The 25,116-nt window shown below is 34.8% G+C and overlaps 1 long non-coding RNA gene across 1 annotated transcript in view; it reads right to left on the reverse strand.

Annotated features, from left to right (window-relative positions):
* Nucleotides 1-14,617: 14,617 nt before the first annotated feature.
* The window catches only part of LOC139793757 (uncharacterized), a 30,697-nt gene continuing 20,198 nt past the window's right edge, over nt 14,618-25,116 (reverse strand). The window contains exon 3 of the long non-coding RNA XR_011724777.1: nt 14,618-14,727. This is a non-coding gene — a long non-coding RNA (uncharacterized lncRNA). The remainder of the gene's footprint in view (nt 14,728-25,116) is intronic.

A 25,116-nucleotide genomic window follows, 5' to 3' on the forward strand; every position in this document is an offset into this window, starting at 1 on the left:
TAGGAACAATAAACCTCAAAGGCAAAAACCTGATAGCTTTGTTAAAATATTTGAACTTAAGAGCAAGACGAGACTCTGGCTTGATGTGAATAAAGATTAGATTTCTTGTAGCTGATGTCTTTTGTTTGCACATAAAGCATTTGTGCTGCAGAAGAAATATCTGGTTTACTCAGTAATACCCTTAGTCACCAATTCATAGAAAGAATTTGCTCATTAAATACTTACATGTTCTATTTATTATACATTGTGTTTCTGCTGTTAATGCCTCTTGATATTTATATTTCTGCCTAGTTGTGTTCTCAATTTTGTAATGGTTGCATATATTTTTTGTTTTACAAAATAGAATAGAAGTGGAAATGACTGTGGTTTGCATGATCTGAAAATAAATTTTAATTTTAATAGAAGGAATTATAAATAGAAGCCTTTGAGTGAGCTCTTAATTGTTTAGTGGTACCACCTGGTATGATGATCTGTCACAGTAGTGTTAATGAGGAATTTTCAGCCTTTGGTGGTGGAGGAAGTGTTAAAGCCAGGAGTCAGTGGGCGAATCAGTTACCAAAAAATCAGTTTGACAGCTTTTCAAAGCATTAAAAGAAGTTGTTGCTTCTCTAAGAAAAGAGAAACCTTGACACTTGCCTGATCTTTGCTTCCCACTATATATTTTTTTGCATATATATTCAGTCATTGAATTCTTATGCATTACTTAAGTGAAAAATGCTAGCGCAGCCCCTGGGTTGAGTAAACAGAAAATATTAATTGCAGTATTGGGGGAATACAATTATTTAGTCTCCTGTGCAAACAGTAGTAAAACATTTCTCTCTATATTCTACAGAAGCATGTGACTCAGGTCTAGAATTTTTTTTTAAAAAGTAGGTATGGTAGCAAGCTAATCTGAATTTGTGGTATTTTGAAGGCCCAGATTGTGCATATTCCTGAAAAATTTCAACTTTATATCAAAGCACATTTCAGTTTCTTAGTCCTAGATTCTTAAGAGATAAGCAATACCACTAGATAAAGTAGGTACCAAGAAATATAGAAATTTCTAACTGCTTTCCTTCTGTCTCCATAGGGAACCTGGAGATCTGTGGGCCTGCATAAATGCTACCATATAATAACTCAAAGAGCTTGACAGCTTGCCAACTGTTTATACTAATAGCATTGGAGCAAAAATGTGTTTTTCAGTTTCTATGGTATTGTGTTTGCACAAAAATCATTGATGTTGCAGGATAAATATCTATTTGATTCTCTGATCCAGTTTAATTCTATATTGAGTGTGACCAGATATTTCTGAGGTGCTCTGAGTACAGATCTGTTACAACTTCAGACATTCCAAAGCAACAGTGTGTTTTGGAGGTAAGAAATAGGCTGAAATCTACATTCTGTGACTCGACATGGATTCTTTATGTCACCTAACATAAAGAGTACCTGGCACTACATTTCTTGAACTGCAAAGCTTTTTTCACTGCTTTTAATACAAAACCTGCAGCTTTAGTAGAGTTTGAGTGTAGCAGAAGGTCAAGGCCAAGCCATCCATTAGGATTTCTTCATACTTCATCAAACTGGCTTTTTTTTTTTTTTTTTTTTTTTTTTTTTTAAATCATGTGTTCTAAGAATGAATATGAAAATAGTAAAAAAAAGTAACTATATCAGAATACATTCTGGCTTTCTGATTATGTGATCATAGGTACAACAGAAACAGTATGAGAGCAGAAGCAGTACAATACAGTAAATGCTTATTAAGTGAAACTGGCAGAGTCATCACATTATCAAGTGCATGAGCAAAAGTAATCAAGGTAAAGAGTCACAGAAATGGTAAATGATCTTGAAAAGATAAAGAACCTTTATGGTGTGAGACCTCATAACTACTGTATTATCTGTGGAGATAATACAGATTTTAGATACTTTCTACTTATTGGTAATGCACATGCTGCCACACTTACCCATGGAAAAATATTAAGTGTATAAATCATATTAGCCTTTCTGTCTCTCAGGCACTCTGAAGCACTGCTTGTCAATTGTCTTACTTGTTTTGCTTTCCACTGCCTTTTCCTCCTTTACTTTTTTCTTCTCTTCTAAGAATCTTAGGCCAAATGTTTAGTTTCACATAGCATCCTGATGAGAAATATCTGAACATTTTTGTTTCTTTTTTTGTTTGCAATTTTTTTCTGAACATCCTGTGTTTTTTTTGCACTGGCAGTTTCATTCTTTCAGGACACTGCAGTTGTTGTAAGAGGGTGCCAGTGTAAAGGCACAAGAATGCATGAGAAAAAATCCCAGTGATTTTTTTTGTCATTTCAAAGGATAACCAGATTTTAAGTATATGTCAATATTCCGTAAGAATTCTGTCCCACGGCACCTAGACATGATAATAAGCATATCATAAAATCATATTGCCACTCCCACCCTCCTTTCTAAATATTCTCTCTCTTTTGTCAGGAGAATGAAAGTTGCTACATTACATTTAAGAAGATTATCAAAGCAAAGAGCATCTGGCTAGTTAACAGGAGCACCCATCATTTTAGGGAGAATGCAAGGGCTACAGTTTACAGTCCATCCATAGTAAGAGCAATTTTTCCATCTGTTATGCTATCCTGGCTACCTAAACCAAGGTAGGATTGCAAGGTTATTGTCAAGTCACCTCTATGCTAACCGGACAGTGAAGAAAAAGGTTGCCCTTATTACATTATATGACTATTATTTAGCTTGAAATTATCTCCAGTAGTGAAAGATGTAAGTCAGAATTTTCTGAAAAACAGTAATCCTGTTTGCTCAATTTCTAGTTTGAACTACGTTCTGCCTTCCAGATTTTGCAGTTTATGGAATTCCTCCTGCAGATATTTGAGTGTGGTGGGACGCTGAAACAGGTTGCCCAAGGAAGTTGTGGCTGTCCCCTCCCTGGAAGTGTTCAAGGCCAGGCTGGATGGGGCTTTGAGCAACCTGGTCTAGAGGGAGGTGTCCCTGCTATGCAGGGGGGTTGGAACTTGATGATCTTAAAGGTTCCTTCCAACCCCAACCATTCTATGATTCTATGATACGAATACCAAATAGGAAAATATCAATGCGTATTCACAGTTATTACCTCATATAATGATTTTTAACACTACTAAACCTCCCATTCATCACATGAATTAGTATTAGAATAAAGTAATATTATTAAAATTATTGTGTATGTTCAAGACTCATTTTTCAAATGTGCTGTTTAACTCACAGAAAGGATTGGCAGAAATACTTTAAATGAAGATTGCAAAAGTTAATAATTAAAAGAAGATCAACAAAAAATGCTTCTATTGCATATGAATTATTGACCTTTGTTTATTATGAAATATTTAAAATACAGCTGTGCTAAAACCTAGGCACATTCAAAGGTCATTTCACTACCAAAGTTTATGTACAGTTTATCTTGCAACATTTCCTGTGTCATCCTGGACAGAAAGCTTTCTGATCTCTCTCTTGTCACCAGGAAGAAATGATAAATCTGAATGGTAAGGTGCTAAAATCTTAACACAGGAGAACAAGTTGAAAGTGAAGAACTAAAAAAACATTTGCTTCCTTTCCTACATTACAACTAAACTTCAAAGATTATTAGATGAAATCTTTCAGCTGGTGTGTATTAAGCTGAGAGAGATACGCCAAGCTAATTGCAGATAGCTTATTATAGAGCTCAAGAGAGTATTCTATTGCATATTACTTAAAGTATTATTTCTACTGATGATTTATTTTCTTTCCATGATGGTGTTGGTGACCACAAGATTTCTTTCCCTTACCCCACTACATACTGACTTTCAGCAAGGTCACCCTTGCTGAAAAAAGATCTTGTGTCCATGAAACATATACCAACATATACCCCATATATGCTACTGTCTACATGGGGAATATAACACATTCTCATAGGGCATCAAAGGAGCAGACAGATTGTGAATCAACAGGAATTAACCTAGCAGACATTTCTTGGTCATGAATATGATTTTTATGAGCTGCTTGGAAAAGGCTGATAAGCAAAGCCACGAAAACAAAGAAAAAGTCAGCATTTCTTCTGCTCTTCCTTAAATTTACCTTCCTTAAATTTTAAATTTTCCTTAATCTTCCTTAAATTTTATCATGACCTTGTCAGATAAAGAGGTAGTACAGTCAGTGTCCTGATTCTCACCTGGCACGTATGGGAACAGGGATTTATTTCTTTTTCCACCAATAACAAACACTCTTTGACCTTGGACAAGTTTTTCTTTGGGTACGTGCCTTCATTTTCCCTTCTGATCTGTGTATGCTATGCTCCTTTACAGACTCTATATTATCTTAGAGAGGCACACTTCCTAACACAAGAGAGAAAATTAACAATAAAAAAAATGTCTATAAATTTCTGGCTTCACTGACCTAGAATTACAAAACAGAAGACTTTAAAAATAAAATAAAAATATCACAGTACTTTTGATCCATTCAGAAGGGTGGTGGATGGGGAGAATATTTTAGACATTAGAGGAACTCAAGCAAGCTAATGGCATTTTTGTCCAGTTAAAAGCTCTCTTTCCTGTCCTTTGTTACATACGCACACACAAAATGTACCTGAACATGATATAAAAATAGTAATTTTCTGTCTTTGATTGAGGGAGAAAGACACAAGCCAGATTTATTGGCTGTCTAGAGACCTTATGTTCAGTTTTCTCTTGTTACACTAGCACCAATTAAATGTGAGAGTTTATATGTTGTCCTATCTGTAAAGATGACAGCCAGATCCCTGTCTGGCTCATTTAATTGTCTCTGTGGGAAAAGTTCCCCCACCTTTTGTATAGCAAACAGTATTTCATATACCTACTCTAAAACCCTGCTTGCCTGAATATTTTCAAGAATAACAAAATTGTTCAGAAAAAGTGATATGTAAGAGAAGATTGTATCTTTTTCTCTTAAGTTACACAAGCCTTTAAATTGAAATTTAGAAACACATTACTAAGCTGAAACAACATAAATAATACCTGCTGCACCTATAAAGATATATATCACAAGTAAGTGTTCATGCCAGGTGTTGTTTCTTGCAAGCACAATTGAGTTCCTGTTGTTACCTGGAATGCACAATCAGAAACTGAAGGTTCCATGAACTCATCATGCTGCAAAACAAAGTGTAAAAAAGCAGCCAAAATCTTCTGGGTGAAGTAGCTGACATACTCTTCTATATTTTTTCCCTCCAGTCTCATTGCAAAATTTTGCTATTTTGTTGCACTTTCTTTAAATACCTCTTTTATTCAGTTCCAGGGTATTATCCCACTACATCACAAAATTCAGACAAGACAGACGTTTAGTACATTTCTAGATGTACTAAAAGTACTAAAAGTATATGTAGAAATAGCACTTGAATGCCTACCATAATTTTAAACAGGATTTAGTCAAAAGTAGGAAAATCAGCTGATGAATTTTAGGCATGGAGATTTTTAAGGGATCTGCCAGATTTTTTTTCACTGACAAAACTGATGAAGCTCAGAAACTGACCTTTGTTGTTGAGCTGGATTCATAAGAGTGAGGACAATCTGAAAAAAAGAATATTCTCTAACAGTTAGAGGACAAATATATATATAAAAAAAGGCAAATTATATAAAACAGGTGGTCTTCACATGAAGTATTTCCCAAACAATCTTACAATTTTACCTTTGTAGATTGTTAAATCAGTCTTTTAAAGGTGAAAAAAATCTCTCTTTTAATTAAAAAGTACCCATGATTAAACTCAAAATTTAACTTTAAGTATTGTGTATTCTCCTTTTTTCTAAGGATTCCATCTTTGCTGCTGATCTTCTCCTTCATAACTGCAAATCCAGTCCTTTGTTTTTTGTGACTTTCATGGTAAACATAACTTTCCTAGCAGCCTGTACTTGATTACAAGCTGCTGTAAAATGAAAAGATTGAGATTTAATAATATTTCAAATGGAGATTTTTAAGAAACACTGATAGTATGTTCTCGTGGTGCTAATTGAATGATGTTTCCAACATAACTGGGAGTCACATAAAGTAGTTGTTGAAAGTGATATATTTTCACCAGGATATAAGTTTTATGAGATACATGATGTTGTCTTTATATAAATTAACTATTACTATACTGAATTACTCTTTCCACGGGCTCATATGTACTGTTGAAAATAGGTAAAGATATCAATCTCTGTTTCAAAAGGAAAGAATAGTGTGACATTGTGTTATTATTCTCTTAATGAGAAAATGTCTGCATTTCTTCATTTTTATTCTTTCATTAGAAGATCAATGCCATTATGTGCTTAAAACCCACAACGTCTATGTTTAAACATGTTGGGTTTTGTTTGTTTTTATAAATATATCTTTTAAATTTGTAATATTAACCAGGAAATTTTCCTTCTAAGTCACTCTTTTTAGCACTTCTCGATTTAAACTTTCCACATTACTTCTGTTTATGTCTGATACATACAGCAAGGTCTAAATTTATTTTCCAAATCCTTTCTGCTTTACTGAAGCAGTGAGAAGGAGGATGTCATCTCCAACTACTAAAAAATCATGTTTTGCCAGTTACAGCCATTTAAATATGCTTGAAGTTAAAACAGATCTGTTCATTTTCTGACTACCACTCAGTACAGTTCAGTGAACTGTCATGCTGAAAAACAAGTAGAGAACTCCTGGAGCAATACATTACATTTGCATCTTAGATTGCTTTGAACATATTCATTGTAGCTCATTTTTTGAAGCATTTTTCCACCAAATCAGCAGTATTCCAGTAGGCAACTTATACTTTTCTGGCACTTTCCTCCTGTGTTTATAAAGCAGGATTTCATTCAGATCATGAGCCAGTTCAGAAAGTAGGCTTTACCTTACAGTTTCATGCCTAGTTTTATTAACACCAGTAATAAATTATGCATAAAGGTACAATAAATATAATTTATCTCTGGAGTCAATAAATTGTATTAAAAATATAATAAATAAAAAATACCTTTTGCCAGTAGCTACTCTCACTTATGGGTGGGATGAGTTAAGAAAAGAATAATGTTCAATTTTTTTTTTTTTTTCAGTGGTGTCCCTTGTTTTTTGACTTTTACCCCTTGATTCTCTGAAGAACAATGTTTCACGTTAGGCTTCTGTGGTTTCACTGATGGAAAGTGCTTTAAGACTAGTGACTGCAAGGAGGCAATGAAGGTTTTTAATGGTCATTTACCAGTAACATGTTTATTTGAAAGAAGGAAAAAAATGCTACATGTCTTTGCCTTTTGTTTCTGAAAACCCTTCTTGGAGTTTTGGGAAGAATTTTTTTTTTCTACTCTAGAAATATATAGGACTCTACCAGCAAGGCAAAATATATTGCAGTAACTGTTTTAATTAGTTTATTGTCATGATCAGTGATGCATTCTTCATTTATTACCTTACTGCAGTAAATAGCCATGTCCTTTTTGAAACTGGTGACTCTAGATATACAAAATTTCTTGATAAAACAAAAAATTACTGAAAATTGAGGAAGTTAATATTTCTAGGACCAAAGCAAAAGTTGTGTCTTACTCAGCATAAAATACTTCAAAAGTGAAAAGCCTGTCGTAATTTCAGCTTGTTTAGGCCTATGGTAGAAATTGCTCAGGTTAAAAAAAATCCAAATTTACCCTTGATTATCATGCTCCTTTTGAAAGACAAAAATTGTTGGAGTTCCTAAAACAATGTCTTAATCTAATGGTTTATAGGTCCAGGTGTGATTTATGCTGCCTGATATTGATAAATCCCAGGAAGAGATCAGAAGACTGTGGAGGAAACCGAACAGTCCAGAGTTTAGACTTGGTGAACAAAGCAATGTAGGCTATTGGACCATTCCTTAAACCCTGTGACAACCCACAGTTTTAATGACTTGGACAGAATTAATGCACAGGAGGACATGGGATGTGTCACCTTGCCAGTCTCTTCCTGACATTGTCTCCTGGCATCACAACTGTTGTCCCCAGCTGTCATGAGTCTCCACCACCCAGCTATTTAGAAATAAGATGAAAGAGAACAAAAAGATTGTGGTGCATCTAGTTACTTGGTTAAATCCTCAAGGTTATCATTGACATTGTGATTGGAATTACTACTTTGGTTTTGATTTTTTTTTTAAATGTACACCCATTCTAATTGATCTTTTTTTTCCTTCTCCATTCAGTTGTTCTTTTCCTATCTTTGTTTCCTGCTTTCTGTTTGAAAACAGTCTGACTTTGTCATCCAAGACAGATTTTTTGCAGTACTGCTGTGAGCCTGTGGCCAAAAAAGAAGTTGAAAGCAATGCCTTAAATGCTATGACATTGACACAACTTTGCCAGATCTTGGAGTAGCTGATTTAACCACATGCTATGCCTGGTGGTTTTTCTGTTTGGCTTTGTTTTTGTTTTTTTCAAGAATCAAGGACTGTTGCTTCTGTTTTTTCTTTCCTATTTTTTCCTTCTTCTTCCCCCTACCCTTTTCTCTTTTGTCTTTGTTTTCTTTATTTTCAGAAAAAAGGATTGAATTCCAACAAGAGCTACTGCTCAAGCCTTAATAAATTCCTTTCCATGAAAGGATACTATTACTGACATTAATACCTTGTATAACACTGTCAAACAGGGTAAGAATTTTTATAAAAATATATATATATCACTGAATGAAAAAAAGAATAGGGTGAAATCTCTGCTTAATTATTATATTTCCATATAAATGGCTTAAACCGTTTTTTGCACTGTTTCTTAAAATTCTTGTGTTCATTACTTTTCATTGAGTGAAGCAAGCTGAAGTCGCTGTATAAAGAACATCAACAAACTGCTTAGTATTGCAAAGTGCTATAATGATATTAAGAACCTTTTCTTTCTCTGATTTTTTTTTTTTTTTACATGTTACTGTACCAATTTGGATACAGAATTTTGCTGATTTTGTTTCGACGTTTGGATTTTCAAGTTTCAGGCTGTAATGTGAAATTCAGGTGAAACAAACACCTGAGAACTGAAATAGCAGAGGGAGCTCATCTGAACCTCTCTAAACAAATAACATTTCTCAACACTAAAGTTTTATAAAGATTGTGGAAAAAAAACCCTGAAATTAAATATAAATAGTTTTTAGATGTGATTTTAATCTATCTGGATATAAAATCAACACAGGTCCACAAATTAAACTATAATGTAATGAAACTAGAAGTCTGGATCCCTGTTCAGAATCCATATTAATATCTGGAATCTTTCAGTCAAACCAGGTTCAGTCTGCTATGAAAGACTGAACAAGACTTGAGTACATTTGATCAATGTGTTTTGTAATAATGCATCATTAGCTGATATGCAACGCAATATATGTCTTCAATAAAGACCACAAAGAAATAAAAATATATGTGTCAGAAAATGTTTTCAATACTTTCAATCCCTTTTCTCAGGCTTATACCAAGTAGTGATTTTCATAACAATGAATGATTTCAAATATTTTTTATTCATTAAACAGAAACTTACAATAAGCTAATTTGAAATAGTTTCTGAGTTGCTGTCTTAGAATATGAGGAAGGTAGTGGAATAGATTTTCAAATTTGATACCAAATTGTTAGTGAAATTCAGAGGTGGCTGGAAAAGAAATCTAAAGATGACTGGTAGAGAATTTTTTCCTGAACAAGTTTCCTGGCACAAGTTTTAGCATTTTGATAGATATTAAAATTCAAATATTTTCAGTCAATAAATGAACAAAAGGTCAACAATTCCTTACCCTTGCCTTTTGGACAAAGATCAAGAAGGTGGTAAATGCTGGAGTCACTAGAGAAGGTTGTAGTCAGATAGGCATTTGATTAAGCAGCTGTGTTAGCTACTTTCAGATTGACTTGGGCATTGTGTTTGAGCATCCTGGATGGCATGCAGGGGACTTTCTCAGGTGATTTTTCTAATGCTTTACTTGTATGGTCCTCACTTCCCTCTGTACTTGTGGCCTGGCCCTGTCTGTTCTATTAGTATGAGTCTGTCCAGACTGACAACAAAACTTAGTTGCTTGTAACATGGCCAAACAAAAAGCAAGCCTAATTTTTCATGTTTTCAAGCTGAAGATAAATATTGAAACCAGATATCAAAAAAATAAAATATATATTCATTTTAAAAAGCTTGAAAAAGGTTAAAACCCCCTTGCATTGCAGGAAAGAAAACACTAGTATTGAGAGCAGAAGTAACCATCCCACAGCCTGAAGATAGTGATGCCACTGAACAAGGCTCCTTTTTTTGGAGGAAAACTTGATAGAAAAGTCTGCCTCAGATAAGGATGTTGACAGAGATAACATCTAGGACTGAGTTATTACTTATACTAGGATTATGCAGAGAAACTAATACTGATGAATGAATTTTTTTCTGTCCTGCAGACACTTTTCTGTTAGCTGTGCCGTGATATTGCCACCCAGTCCTCTAATACATTGAATTTATTAATAGGAAGTTGAGCAAATATTTACTATATATGGCATTTCACTGCTTATATGGCAACTTTTATTATGGTGTTAAGGGAATCTACCATTCTGTACCACCAAAAAAGAAACAGATTTGTAAATTGATGGCCATAATCCCAATGTAAAGTGCTGAAACAATTACACAACTAAAAAAAAATTACTTTCTCAGAAGCTTAGAATAAGAAAAAATAAAATAAACATCTTGAATATAAAATGACATGGAAGCCATGTAAATTATTAGTCCAGATTTAATATCTAATAATAGGACTTAAAGTAGGAGTTTATAAATTTTTTAATAGGGCTTTCATGCCTAGTTTAACTGCGTCTTTTTTAGCAGAAGCTGAAGAAATTCCATGTATTTTGGCAATGTTATTTTATAATATTCTTCCATAAAAAGATTAATTTTTATAGATACACATGCTTCAGTTCCCCATGTAATCCTCACACTCCCTAATTCTCAAATAAATCTGTTGTTCTGAGGATAATTTTTGTGCTGCCAGTAGAAATTTCTGGTGACAACAAGGCGACTGTTTAAGAAGCTCTCTGACAAAACTGTGTGTTTTCTAGAAAACAATTTTTCATGGTGCATCATGTTTGATTTCAGCCCCTGGTATCTTAAGAATAAAAGTTATTTAATAAGCTTGGTTATGTGTTTATTGGCAAGTCCCTACTACATTTAAACAGTCAATGACTTGCTCTTCATGAACTCTACCAGAGATATTTTTATTGTAATAGTGATTTGTACCATAGCAGCACTTTTGCTCTTATAATTACAAATTCTAATAATATATATAGGAAAATGCAAATCCTATTCTATTAACTTGGTAGAAAAAATGCATAACAAAGAGAAGGAATTCATATAAACAAAGCCACACAGAAGATACTCAGGAAAAGAGTTCTTTTCAGGGTATTGTAAGTGAAGAAAGTTCCTAGCTGCCTGAGGCAGGGTAAGTTTCATGCCTATACAAGTTTTAGCTGTGGATGTAGGAAGGATTAATTCGTCAGATTGTGGAATGTAACTTCACTACAGTTTGACAACATTTCTGACAAAATTTTGACTGAGAGTTTACATTCTAAGACAGAAAAAAAAAATCCCAAATACTTCTTACATTTCACTTTTAAAAGCAAAGGAAACAAAACACTCACAGAGAACCACTTGGGTTTGATAACAGAGTAATGTCAGAATCAAAGCAGGCAGCAGTCTTGCATTTTCTACATATCAGGTATTCCACAGGGATAAGCATTTGTTCAAATGTAGAAGTTGTGGTTAGAATTCAGAAATGCTTGTTAGATGTATAGGTGAGAGGCCATTCTTCGGTGTAAATCTGAATATCATCAAAGAACTTCAGAATCTAGCAGCTCACTCCAGCATGAGGGAAGGAACAGAGGAGAAATTTTACTCAGCTCCCTTTTGCCATTTATGCTTTCTTTGCACATATTGGATAAGTGTTACAAAAGTCATTTTAGCAACCAAATGTCTCTGAAGGAATCGTTGGATGACTCAGGCAGGATCAAAAGGGCAAGTCCTTTGGAAATTCTTGGAATATAAGAGCATGTGGATGAAGATTTGATTTGCTCTACCTTTCCCAAAGCTTCTCTGTTTTCCTCAGGGAAGCTTTAAAAGAAAAAAACATAATCTCCAAGTGACTAGATGGGCAGAAAGAGTTTGTGACTCCTGCTCATGTATCATGTGAAAGTCTAACCTCTAACCTACTCCTTGAATACTTATTATCAAATTAACAATATATCTCAAAAAAACTTTGTGAGGACACAGAGAATAAAATTCATCACAAAGCAAAAACCTCTTACAGATTTCTTTGCAGATCACTGAGCGCATCTTCTGTAAGGATTTCATCAGATAATCTTATAGGGCTACATATGATCACTTCCAAATGGCACAAGGAAGACAAATCTGATTACGACTTCCTCACCTTCTGAGAGCTTTACAGCAGGAGGTGAGTATGCTTACCATCCAAAAGTGACCCTAGTAACTGCATTTTCCACCTACACCACAGAAAAAAAAAAAAAAAAAAAAAAAAAAAAAAAAAAAAAAAAAAAAAAAAAAGGGTAAAAAACCAAAGAAAAAGGTTTTCCCCTCTGAAGGTAACATGCAGGTTCCCTTGTTCTGAACAGTCCATGGCACATGGCTGGAGAGACGTTCCCTGTGTCAAAGTAGATTTGAGGTGGGATTCTTTCAAGGTGATGGATATCCCAGGGACACACTGGGGGTAAAGTCAGTGCAATAAAAATGCAATTGCTGCAGAACTGTCAAAGCTCAATGTAAGTATAGTTTAAACACATTCACATATGAGGGAGCCATGCATCTGCTGCAAGAGCATTAAATTAGAAAATCCCAGGGAAGGGATGTATGAAAGCTCCCTAGAAGCATTTTATCATAATGCTGAAGTGGCAACTCATAGCATGTGTTGAAGGGGACAGCTTGTTCCCATGTTTAATTGAATAAAAATGAATATAGTAATTTAGCACCTGTGGAAGAAAATAATACATAATTTAAATTATTTGTATAGCTGTGCACAGTGCTTACATTAGTTAAGCCCTGAATGCTAGTGCAAAAAAGGAAAAAAAAAAAAAACACTCAGACAATAACACAGTAAGGCAAGGATTTCTGATGCGATTGAAATATGTGGTCCTATAGAATTTAACAGCATACTCATAGCAGTTTCCAATTGCTAAATATTCATATTAAAAAACCCAGACAATTACTACAATTCCTCTTTCACATGGATTATTTTTAATATGTTCTCAGATTTGCAAAACCCAATATCTTACAATTCAGCATTGGCTTAAGTTCACATAATTTGCTTCTGAATTTTAGTTTGATATTTAAAAAAAAAAAAAAAAAAAAAAAAAAGCACAAAAACCCAAAGAAAAATAAACAACAAAAAAACCTGGCATGGTTTGTTTTAATTTTTGTGTTTTGGGTTTTTTTCGGGGTTTTTTGTTGGTTGTTTTTTTTTTAAAATCATAAACAATAAAACATTATTGTCAGGACTTAACCTTTTATTTTCTTTTGGTTTCTATACAAATATTTTGTCCCTGTCCCTGCCACAACTCTAGGATCTTATTATCTGATCTGAAGTTTTATCTGAAAAATAGCACTCTAGCTTATGCTGGCCAGCTAGTAACATTGATAGGGAACTTTTATTCAGCTAAGAACATTTCTATTGCAAATTTAAATGTGTGGGTTCAACATTCAGGTCACCCTAAAATGGAGACATAAGACACTCAGAATAGGATTTATCTCTCAAAGCTGTTTACAAAATAAGTTTCAAGAGATAAATGTCACATCTAGGATTTTGACTTTTGCACACCTCTTGTTCCTCAGACATTTGGTCAGAAGAAAAATAATTCAGATTTTCATAATCCTTCAGGGACTTCTCAGCCTTATGGAAAGGGCAGTGTATTTTAAGCCACTTAGAAGTGTGTTGACAGTGAAATCAGATTGTATGAAGAAAGGTGCCTGCTTTGAAAATTCACACTTTCAAGAAGCTGTTTAAACACATTCATTTCATTTTCTTTCTTTAGATGTGTGGCATTCTCCTAATTCTCTATTCATTTTCAGAAAATCTGTATTGAACTATAGTTTTGGACAGTCTTGTCTCAGTATTTGCTCTCCCACAGCTTGTAACTTTGATCCACACCAGAGAAATGTGATCATATTTCACTCTTTGCAGTAGAATAACTTCCAAGACTTCTCCAGGATTTATCTTCTATGAGAACAGTATAAGTAAATTAAGTAATTTAACCTCTATTGTTTGGAATTTTAATTTTTATTTTCCTTTTTTCTTTTTTTTTGTTCTTTTTTCCTCAAAACTCCAAAGTAGTTTCTGACTGCAAAATTTTTTCCAAACTGTTTTCTTTTTCAAGAATCTCTTTGTTCCCTCTCTTGCATGAATGCAGCATGCCTGTTTCTGGAGAAGATCAAATTTCTTATATAACAGAACATGCATTTTCTTTTAAGTCTACCTTGTTGTGGTAATAACTGGCTGATAATGAATTGCAACCACTCTTTCTGTGACAAAGTGTGCAAATACTTCCCCACAAAATGCTGGTATCAGTGAAAGACATGCTCTCAAACAGCTTTTTGGTTTCATGCAAGATACCACAATGCTGTAAAAAATGGGTGGTTATACTTTTTCTTTTTTTTCTTTTTTCTTTTTTTCTTTTTTTTTTCTTTTTTTTTTTTTTTTTTTAATATGAAGTCCAAAGTCCAGATCTTCATCTTCTGAATATACTGTGTACTGAATATATCAGTACCCTAACCCTAAACAAATCCCGGATTTATTTCTACACAAGCAATATATACAGCTCCACTGTTTCTGTAAAAAGAAAGGGAAGGTACTTTAGCTTATGATAGCAATTAGAAAATTCCTTACTCAATCTCCAATAAATTCCAGACAGAAACACACATGCTTACTTTCTCCAGGGAGCTGTATAAGAGGTGATGGATAAACCAGTGGGATGTTCCCCACTCTGTTCTTATCTTGTTCCTTCTGTCACTTCCCCAAGCCCCTGCCAGTGTTCATGAATGAAAATTGCATGCTGTAGAAGACACAAGGCATGTCTTGGCTCAGTAAGAGCTCATCCTGCCTTAATACTTTCAGACTGGATAGAGATATAGTTCCTAAATATGTGTATTTATGTGTGTAGAACAATATCAATATTGTAATTACTTTGTGTACTTCTTCAATTATGTAAGATAAATACACCAGTAAATTACATTCAACTATTTTACATTTATTTTGGCTCTCTCCTATTCATGGACCAATGCTTCAGAGATGTATGATAATGAAGTCTTAAATGTGTCTATAAAGTACTTATGTATGAATTTCATATTTGGAATTCAAAATACCATGAGACATACAAATTTCCATCTTATTTAATGTACAGTAGATGACCCATTAAAAGAACTTTTCTACCAAATTTCCATGGAGCTTTAAAAAAAAAACACAAAACACAAAACAAAGAGAAAAGATTTTATCACCTATTTCATTACAAGTGTTTGTTGAAGCAGCTGTAATTTTTAGATCATTTTACATTTTCCGTATAAACAAATGAGTTCACAGAGCTTTATAATAACAATAATAATTTCACTCAGCAAACCATAAGCTATTGCTTGAAAATATGGACAGTAACATGCCCTGCCTTTGCAACCCCAGGAACCACTTCTCAGCCATGCTTTGCTCGGATCACAAAAGCTTCTTTCTCTGTAGCATAATTAGTGACTTAAATTTTAAGATGTTATGAATATAACATTCCTCCTGCATCTATATAATTCCTGAATTTTATTTGACCCATTCAGAGATGATTTGTTCAGTATAACTACAATAACTAAAAGAATAAATAAATAAAAAAATACCTTAACAAAGAGACAGCAATCAGGTAAATTACTAAAAGCTCAAAGCATCTGACTTTTCTTTCTCCCACTACTTTTAGATGTATGGGTGCATTTTTTTCACTCATGTCCTCATGTTTTTTTGTCTTTTCCCAAAATGTAACTTTTTTTTCCCATAACTGTAATAAAAACATGTTTTAGTTTGCCTCTGAGGTATTCTGGGTGCACTTAAATATCTGCTCATGTAATTTCTCACCATTTTATATTTGCTTGCCAAGTGGTGATTTGATTTATCACAATGCATCTATTCCTTGAACTGTAAAAGTCATTGTACCATCCTTTGAATTATCTTCTAAAGAATCACCAGTTAATTATTTGCTGTACTATTAGCTTCATCAAATGCTTATTCCGTGATGAGGGACCAAAAAATGCAGGCAGGAAACAAGAGATGATCTAATATGGATATGACCTCTAACACTAAGCACCTGGAATGAGGTGATGGGAAAGTGAAGAGGTAAACATTAAAAGGTTATAAACTGCAGTCTTGCAGCTCAGGTGTTTTTAGCTGATGTACACCATTTATGAGTACATCCACTGAAGTCATCCTGAAGTCAGTGAACTTGGAGTGTGAGCTCTGTTATGAAATGTTCAAGTTCTCTTTTATGTTTGCAGGTGTTACTGGGGCCTCAATAACAATCACTGTGAAAGCCTCATAAACCAGCATAATTACCATCAAATGTGTACACTTACTTCAGCTCCTTTTCATACCACTTTCATACTTTCAAGGACATACATCTAACAGCCAAGGTTTGGAAACCATCTTCTAATTTATAGAAAAAAATGTACAACATAATCTGTGTAAACAGGTGTTATAACTTGGTTTATCTACATCAGGGATGTATCCAAGGGATATTTATGACTATATTTTTGTTGCATCTGTTTGGTGGGTTTTTTCCTATATGGTGCTTAGAATTTTTATCCCATCACTAGAAAGCAATAGCATGTCCTAGCTATTGCTACTTGAATCTGAATCTAGATTACTTTATATCTTGGATTTCTGCCTATGATTGACATAGTAATAAAAGTTTCCTGCCAAAAAGGTGCTGAAAGCAGCTTTTGGGCCAGATAAAAGAGATTACATTAGAAAGTAAGCACCAAGTTTGTGTTTCTATGTCTCAGGTAGCTGTTTCCTGAAATTGTGTGAACACACAAACAGTGGGACAAGGTTTGACACAAAAAGCTAGTGACAGAGGGAAAAACACAGATATCAAGTGTTTTCAGCTTGGTTAAAAGTAGAGCAAATTTAAACCTCTACAGTTCTGCATTCAAGTGTCACCTTTTCTATTAGATTTCATTCTTGAGGCACAAGCTGGTGGTGGTCCAAAGCAGTTACAGTACAGCTGGAATGGCTTGAGCTTGTTTCTAGGTGACAAAAAGCAGATGAGAACTTGTGCCTCTTCTTGCCCACAGAGAAAGGGGGAACTGTGGGTTTTGATGCTCCAATATTTATGGAAGGTGATACTTCATAAGTACATCTTTTCGTGAGTTTAGATGCAATGTGCAATATTAAACTCTAAATTCTGCAAAAAACCCCGGATGCTACAGCAATAATATTTTGCCATTGTTTATACATAATGCTGAGGGCAATCATAATTGTATCCCCATATTTAACAGCAGTTTTCAAGCTATGTGAAAATACAAACATTATAACAATGGTTAAGACAGTCCCATGTTATAAGGTAAGATTTACATGGACTTTATAGACAAAAATACTATCATTAAAGCAGATTAAAGATACTATTATGTTTCTCATTTGAATCAAAATGGCAGGTTTCAGTGTTGCAAAGCACAACAAATTGTTATTCTAAGAACATATACTCTCTAAAATTCTAAACTAATTTTCTTTGTCATTCCATTATACAGTAGTTTGACCTCTTCTGTACTAGTAGACACCTTTTATGAATTACTGAGTCTTCACAGAGGGTTTATTTCAAGCCTGGTAACACTCTGAGTCCTACCACTGGTTGCAGTTTCAACTCTCAGCCTTGCTACACACTTGGATCTTGCTAAAGCAAATGTAGTTCTCCTCACATCTGTTTTTTTTTAATCCCTGGTGAGCCTTCCAGTAACTAATCTCAATTTCTGTTTCACTGTTACCTATCTGACTGTAGCTTTCCGATCTCCTTCAGGATCTTTCTTATACAACCAACAAACTATTTCTTGGTTTTAGAATTTCATGGATGCTCAGGTCTAAAGCCAAGCCTGTTAGTCTTAACAAGAAAAAGTTAATTAGAAAGACACTGTTGACCTCTAAGTCTTCAACAAGAACAACAACAACAAAAACCCAACAAAAAACCAACCAACCTACCAAACAAACAAACAAAAAACAAAACAAAACAAAACCCCCAAAAATAACGAACAAAAAAAACCCCAACAAATGGGCAGTCAATATTTTCCTTATCAATTATCACAGACAAGGTTCCAATTACATGGAAAAGTGTAGAGAATTTGGACACACTAACTCTGTGGCAAAATGTTATCTTTTAAAACCTGTTACTCTGCCTTTTATTTTCTTTTAGGTTTATAGAAAGAAAACATAGGAGAAATCAGCTGTGTGCAGGGTTCAAATATGCTATTGCTGTCTGCTACCTAAAATGTAAATGGAAGAGGCACTTGCAAGTGCCTGAAGCCCACCCAGGACCAACAAAACCAAGTTTCATGTTATTTCAAAGAACTCCACTTGTGGAGGGTTATCTGGCTCACAGTGAGATATCTCTCCAGTCCAAAATATTTTAAAGGTGGTTTATTTGAGGTTCTCCCATATTTTCTGTTTCACTGAAACTGGAGGTTTCCCCACAAGCAGGTTTCATACTGTATTTTCCTGGAGCAGCTTGGGAGCCCCATGTCCATGTATAGTGTTTTCTGGAGCAAAAAGTGCTGGCTGCCCACAGTTCTAGCAGACTATGAAATCCAATTAATTTCACTCTGAATCTCATATGCAGCAGCACTTAGAGAGCGACCGCTCTGGTGTGAGAACAGTTTGTGTCCTAAATAAGACTATTTCTGGATTTCACAGTTTGTCAGGGTCTACAAGACAAGCATATCTCCTATCTCTGATTTGCTCCAGAAATGGCAATATTTTACACTTAAATATTTATCTACAAAATAAACGCTCCTTTACAGTCTATTACCTCAAAAATATAAGAATTATAGTTAAGCTTTATCTTCCTTGAAACTCCGTATGATAGTAACTAAACATTCAGTGTGGGCAGTGCACAGACCTCAGAGAATCTCTTAATGTAATGATACCCCAGGCTTTCCCTGCTTCATATGTGTCAGGTTTTCAGAGAGGAATGGAAAGCTCCTTTGTTTGGCTGACACTCAGACTGTATCTCTTATTGATTTTTCTCCATTGCTGATAACACAAATGCTCCTCCTGCTTCATCTGCTTCTTTGTTCCAAGGGACCCTGCAAATCACATGGGTGATGTGTTCCAACAGAGATTAGATCATTTGCTTGCTCATTTGTTCTCACTTTTGGCTTCTAAGTTATTTTTGCAATTTACACATTCAGCAGCTAATGTGCTTACCTCAGACTGCCAGACATACCGCAATTTCTCTCTTGCTCCAATGTCACAGCCTTGTAAGCTAGTGGTAATTTCATCACCCTTTCCATTTTTGTTCCATAAATATGACAAAGAAACTCTGCATAACTGCCTGATATTTTTAGTGAAATACAATTTCACTAATTAAAAGCATGATGTTGATATATGTAAAAGTTTGTTATAAAAATAATATTATTCTCCGGTCTATTTTTATTTTCTTAAACAAGCATTCTCTAAGCACTTTTCAAATGCAGCTTAATGTAATAATACCACAGTGGGATCCAAATTTCATACCATTTAGCTTTGTTGTAATTCTTTTGATAGGCCCATTGCTGCTTTTGACAGAAGTATATCCACATCTGAAGTTTACACAATAAACCAGAAGACATGCAGGTGTCTGGCATCTCAAAGTTACCAAATAACATGTTCTTTGCTACTGTGGAGTTTTCTAGGAAGAAGTAATTGTGGTTCATCTCTACCACACTATAGACAACAACCATAAAAGCATTTGGGCAACAGGCAAAAATAACTCAGAAAATAGAATGTCCTGGTTAGTTCCCCACTTCAGTACATCAAAGGCTGATGTTTCCCATAGTGATTGAGAGGATCCCAGAAGAATGATGCCACATTGCAGAAGCTGAGGCTCATCCTTGCAATCCTCCTCTTCTTTCTTTTCCATGCTGAGAAATTGCTTTCATCTTTGAAAGTCCAAGGAACTGCAACAAAATCATAGCTGAAGAACTCTATTGTGCAAAGAGACTTTTCTATTTAATCTTTAAACTCGTTTCAATTAAGCTTACCACAATAGGACTGTAAATCTGCCCTGGTGTCTGTTTATAAGAATTACCTCTGCCGTTAGTTACAACAATCCCTCATTTATGCCCACATCCTGTCAGCTGATCCAAACAGCTGGTGTGGACCATGCAAATGAAGACAAATTTACTTCATGTCTTCACACTTGTCCTTTCCCATATTTTTGGCATGGTTTAGCAAATGACAGTTGTCATGTATATCTAAAAAGACTCTTAGAAGTCATATGAGTAAATGTATGGTGTCAATTGACCACAGAGAATGAGAGGGCAGCCTCACATTACATTCTTTGACATGGGAAGAGTTAGAATACAGTGACTTCATCACTAAGACTGTCAAAACCTGGGTTATAGCCTCTGCTGCCCATGCAATTGAGGGGAATGGGAAAGAGAAAGTATCTCTTATTGTTTATATCTGTGACTTCCTAAAAGAAATTAAGTAGTCCTGAGCAGAGTTGTGGCAGCGAAGCAGTCGAATATGATGCGCTATTAATTGCATGTATAATTACTCAGTGAAATCAGGGCAAAATTATTTATATTTTTCAAACAGCTTCTGATATCATGATCCAAACCTGTCGAATTTCTCCTGAGACAGGCTTGCTGAAGGCTTCAGAAAAGTAATGTGTAAGCTATTCAAAAGAATGCCTTGTTTTTCTTTTACACTTCTTTTAATTCTGCAAACTACCTAAGAAGATGAAAATACTGTGGTTCTTTGTCTTAGCTGTCATCTCAGATAGCCAGCCATCAGAGAAAGTATATGTGTCTTCAGTATTCTGAGTTTATAATGCTTTACACCAGGGTGATTCCAGAGCTTTTAAAAGAATGAGCCTTGATTCATAGTAACATACCCCAGAAAATACTCATATGGTGAAACGTTGGATGGGTTCTATATATACAGCTATTTCTGAAGGCTGTTTAGAAATGTTTAGAAATTTCTTTTCATAGTAATAGGAAGGATGCTTGAGGGTGAAAATGGTAGCCTCAGTTTATATAATTTCTAATGTATAATTTTTTTTTAACATTCAATATAATTCTTGGTTTTGCTCAGAAAAAGCCCCGGTGAGAACAGTCCCAGAAGAACAGACTAGAGCAGAGCAGAGTGTGTTCTATGGTGGGAGTTCCTCAGGACATGCAGTTTGGCTTTGCATTTCCTGTCAAATTCTGCACTCTCCAAGGTCCACAGCTACACCTCCCCATTGTGCCCACAGTGGCTGATAAACCAGGGAGCCATTCCATTTCTTACCCATAATCCCTCCATTTTCTTGTGTTTAATCTAATAGTGGTATTTAATTTTTGTTTCTATTTTTTTTTCATCATCAGTTTAAGTAACTCCTGCATTCTGCATTTCTATCACTACTTTTATAAATACTATTTAGATCTCCCATCTTCTGAACTATCTTACCAAACTTGAATGCACAGAGTTAAATCCAATGCTTTTTAAAATGGAAATACTAGGAGATAAAACAAGTACAAGAAGTAATGTACTTTTGTATGGATTACCTGAGTTTCCTGGAACAAAAAGGGAAGCTTTTAAGAGGAAAATAAAACAAGCTTTGCTCTCACTGGGATATAGGACTTTTTAATTTCCAAATAGATCTTGTCTCAAAGTGTATACTTAGGATTTTGAGATGCCAGTTTCATTAGGAAAATTAAAGCATCTGACTGTATGCAAAAAAGTAACAAATGAGTTAAAATAAGTGGTGTACATCTGTGTTGTCAGAGATGGAGGGAAATACATTGAATGGCATCTACTAAAGCTTCCAAGAAATATTATGGCATTAAGGAAATGAAAATGAATATTTGCTTGATTTTGCTTTTTCTTTTTTAAATGAAGGGACAAATTACTCATGAAGTTATGTTTTGATCAATTTTGTGGGGTGAGGGGTAGAAAAAAAGAGTTTAATTCTGACAGTTGTGAATGCCATGATCACTGCATATACTGTAAAAATCACAAGAATACTACATGCATGTGATAAATGATGTTAATGAATTTGTATTCCTAACCAGTAAATTCAGAATTAAACTAAGAAGAAAGTGAATATGGGGCTAGACAAAGCAATTGAGACCTATAATTTTCCATAAAAACAGTGTAAGCAGCACAAGGCCTTAACGAGACGAACTTCTGTCTCAGCGATAATTGAAGCGTGGGCCTTGTTCTTAAAACAAGGCACTGCCAAGGCTAACGAGGCACCAAAAGAATGCAAACATCTGTACAGAGACAACATAAAAATGCCACAACCAACAGATATGGGAAAAATTATGACTAGAGTCTAATTTTACTCTGTAACAAGATAATGAAGTCGGCGAAAACAAGAAAGATAAAGGATTCAAGTTTGAGGAAAACTTCTTACTTCATGTAAAAAAACCCCCCGACGACCCCCCGATATCTCCCCGAGAGAGGACTCCACCCAGACTCCACCCAGACTCCGCCTGTTATGAATATTGTACTAACATGATGTAATCCCTATGAATATATATGTAAACCCACCCCTTTTTAATATTCATAGAATTGTAATCAATATAAAGTAATTTTAGTTTTAGAGGTGTGCGTGTGAGTGGAGCGGAGACTCACCATGCACCCAGAGCTGTTTTTCTCACTGCAATTTCAATTTTTTTAGTTAATTAAGCCATTAACAAGAATACTGAGTCTTGGTCATTTTTAACAATGCAGTATTAATTCTTTTTAAGCATCAGTATATAGTCCAGTTTCAGATCCTGTAATGTACAGTAATGTAGTTATCTGTATAAGACATGAAGATTTGTAGAAGCTTGTGCAGCCAGTCACCATTAGGTAACCATTTTAGCACTTCAGTCTTGCTGAACACTTTTAAATACAGCTCTCCTTTAAAGAGGATTATTTTCTGAGAAGGAAGAACTCCTTCTGCCACTCCAGATAAGTGTGCACAGATCAACTTTCCGAGGATCTTGCCTTAACATTCATTTGTAACCCATGTTACTCTGTTCACAGTAAACAGATTGTTTTTAACAAGTTCTGCAAATGTGGAATAATGGGTATGAACATTTACTGACACATTGCTTGGTAGGTCCAAAACCTTTCTAGAATTCAGTTTATCATAAATATGTGGCCTTTCCTGCTCCCAGTATGGTCTAGTTAACATAAAAATCTTTCAAAGAACTGATCTTCAGCTCCCACCTTGTGTTGACACCCTGCACTGTGAGATGTAGTTGTATCCCTTGCTGTTCATGGTAATTTTATTCACTGCTGTTGTTTCTTCTGACCTTGCCTTGCCTAAAACCAAGCAATAGCTCAGACTTTTCCCAAACATTTCACATACCTTTTACTTGCCTGTCTCAAATTTCTTGCCCTCAGAATTTTCATTACTGTCACTAACAGTAAGTTATATTTTGACTCTGCCTGGTGTCAATTCAGTCACCTCTGTGCCTGATAAGATCATGGAGCAGGTCCTCCTGAAAGCTCTGCTTAGGCACATGGAAAATGTGGAGGTGGCTGGTGGAAACCAGCAAAGCTTCACCAAGGGAAAATTTTGCCTGACAAGTCTGGTGGCTTTTTATGATGGCGTTATAGTGTTACTGGATGATGACAGAGCAAGTGATGTCATCTGCCTGGAATTGTGCACAGTGTTCAACACAGTCCTGCACAACATCCTGGTCTCTAAATTGAAAAGATTCACATTTGATGGATGGATCACTCAGCGGATAAGGAACTTGCTGGATGGTCGCACTCAAAGACTTGTGGTCAGTGGCTCTATATCAAAATGAAGACCAGTGATAGTGGTAGTGCTCAAGGGTCAGTACTGGGGCCAGTGTTTTCTATTGGTTTCACTGCTTATACTGAACCACAGTAGGACCAGATGATGATCAATGCTGTCAAAGAGAGAACAAGACTGGGGGTCAAGGATGGCAGCAGCATCATAAATAAAACTTTAAATTGTTGTGAAACTACATGCAAGAGAAAAGTTCATCATTAAAGACAGGACCCTCAGACTGTTTAAATATAGTAATTTTTAAATTTTATTTGATTCTGTGCTTTTTAACAAGGTTAGCATAGTTGCAGCATTCACATAAGCGAAAAGAGCATGTTTTGTATTTGACACAAAGGCAATATCTGTAATTTGTATATTTTGTTGACAGCTCTCTCAGAAACTGATACAACACTTCATGCATACATGAGATATAAAACTTCTTGCATAATGGGGACAAAGTTTTTGAACTGATCAGGGCTATAGAGATAGAAACGATATTTTACATAATCACAATGTGAAATGTGGTAGGAAAATAAATTATTTACATTATACATAGTTACTTTCAGTATAAATTTAAAAATATACTTTTAGTTTATAGCATTACGCATATATGCACATTGTGAAATGCATTGGTTATATAATGCTTACAATAAATTTCAGACTGTGAGCATTAAAGGTTTCCATTAATATATCATTATAGGTATTAAAACCATGAGCACATGCATGATGTAAGTAGATTTATGAAAACTTTCTAAATTCCTCTGTGTCATAGTGAGGAGTAATATATTAGTACATTCTTAATCTATGGGAATATTTATGTTTATTAAGATGACAAGTCTAAAAGACTTGTAGGGACAAATCTACAAGTGTCTAAAGGGTGGGTGCAAGGAAGGTGGAGCCAGGCTCTTCTCAGTAGTTTCCAGTGACAGGACAATGGGCAATGGGCACAAGCTGGAACATAGAAAGTTCCATTTGAACATAAGAAAAAACTTTTTTACTATAAGGGTGACAAGGCACTGGAACAGGCTGCCATTTAATTAGATTAAAATAATATAATTAAATTTTTCTCTCTCTCTTTTTTTTTAATTGTTGTCATATGCTGGCAATATTTCTTATTTTGTCACATTGAAAATGTTTTTTATTATCTTAAAAATGATAAGTGCCTTAAAATGTATTGTATTTTGCTTAATGGAAACTAGATTTTGAACTTGTAAGACAATATGTTGATAATCTAC

This window comes from Heliangelus exortis, chromosome 2 (genome assembly GCF_036169615.1).
Source record: "Heliangelus exortis chromosome 2, bHelExo1.hap1, whole genome shotgun sequence".
Classification (NCBI taxonomy): Eukaryota; Metazoa; Chordata; class Aves; order Apodiformes; family Trochilidae; genus Heliangelus; species Heliangelus exortis.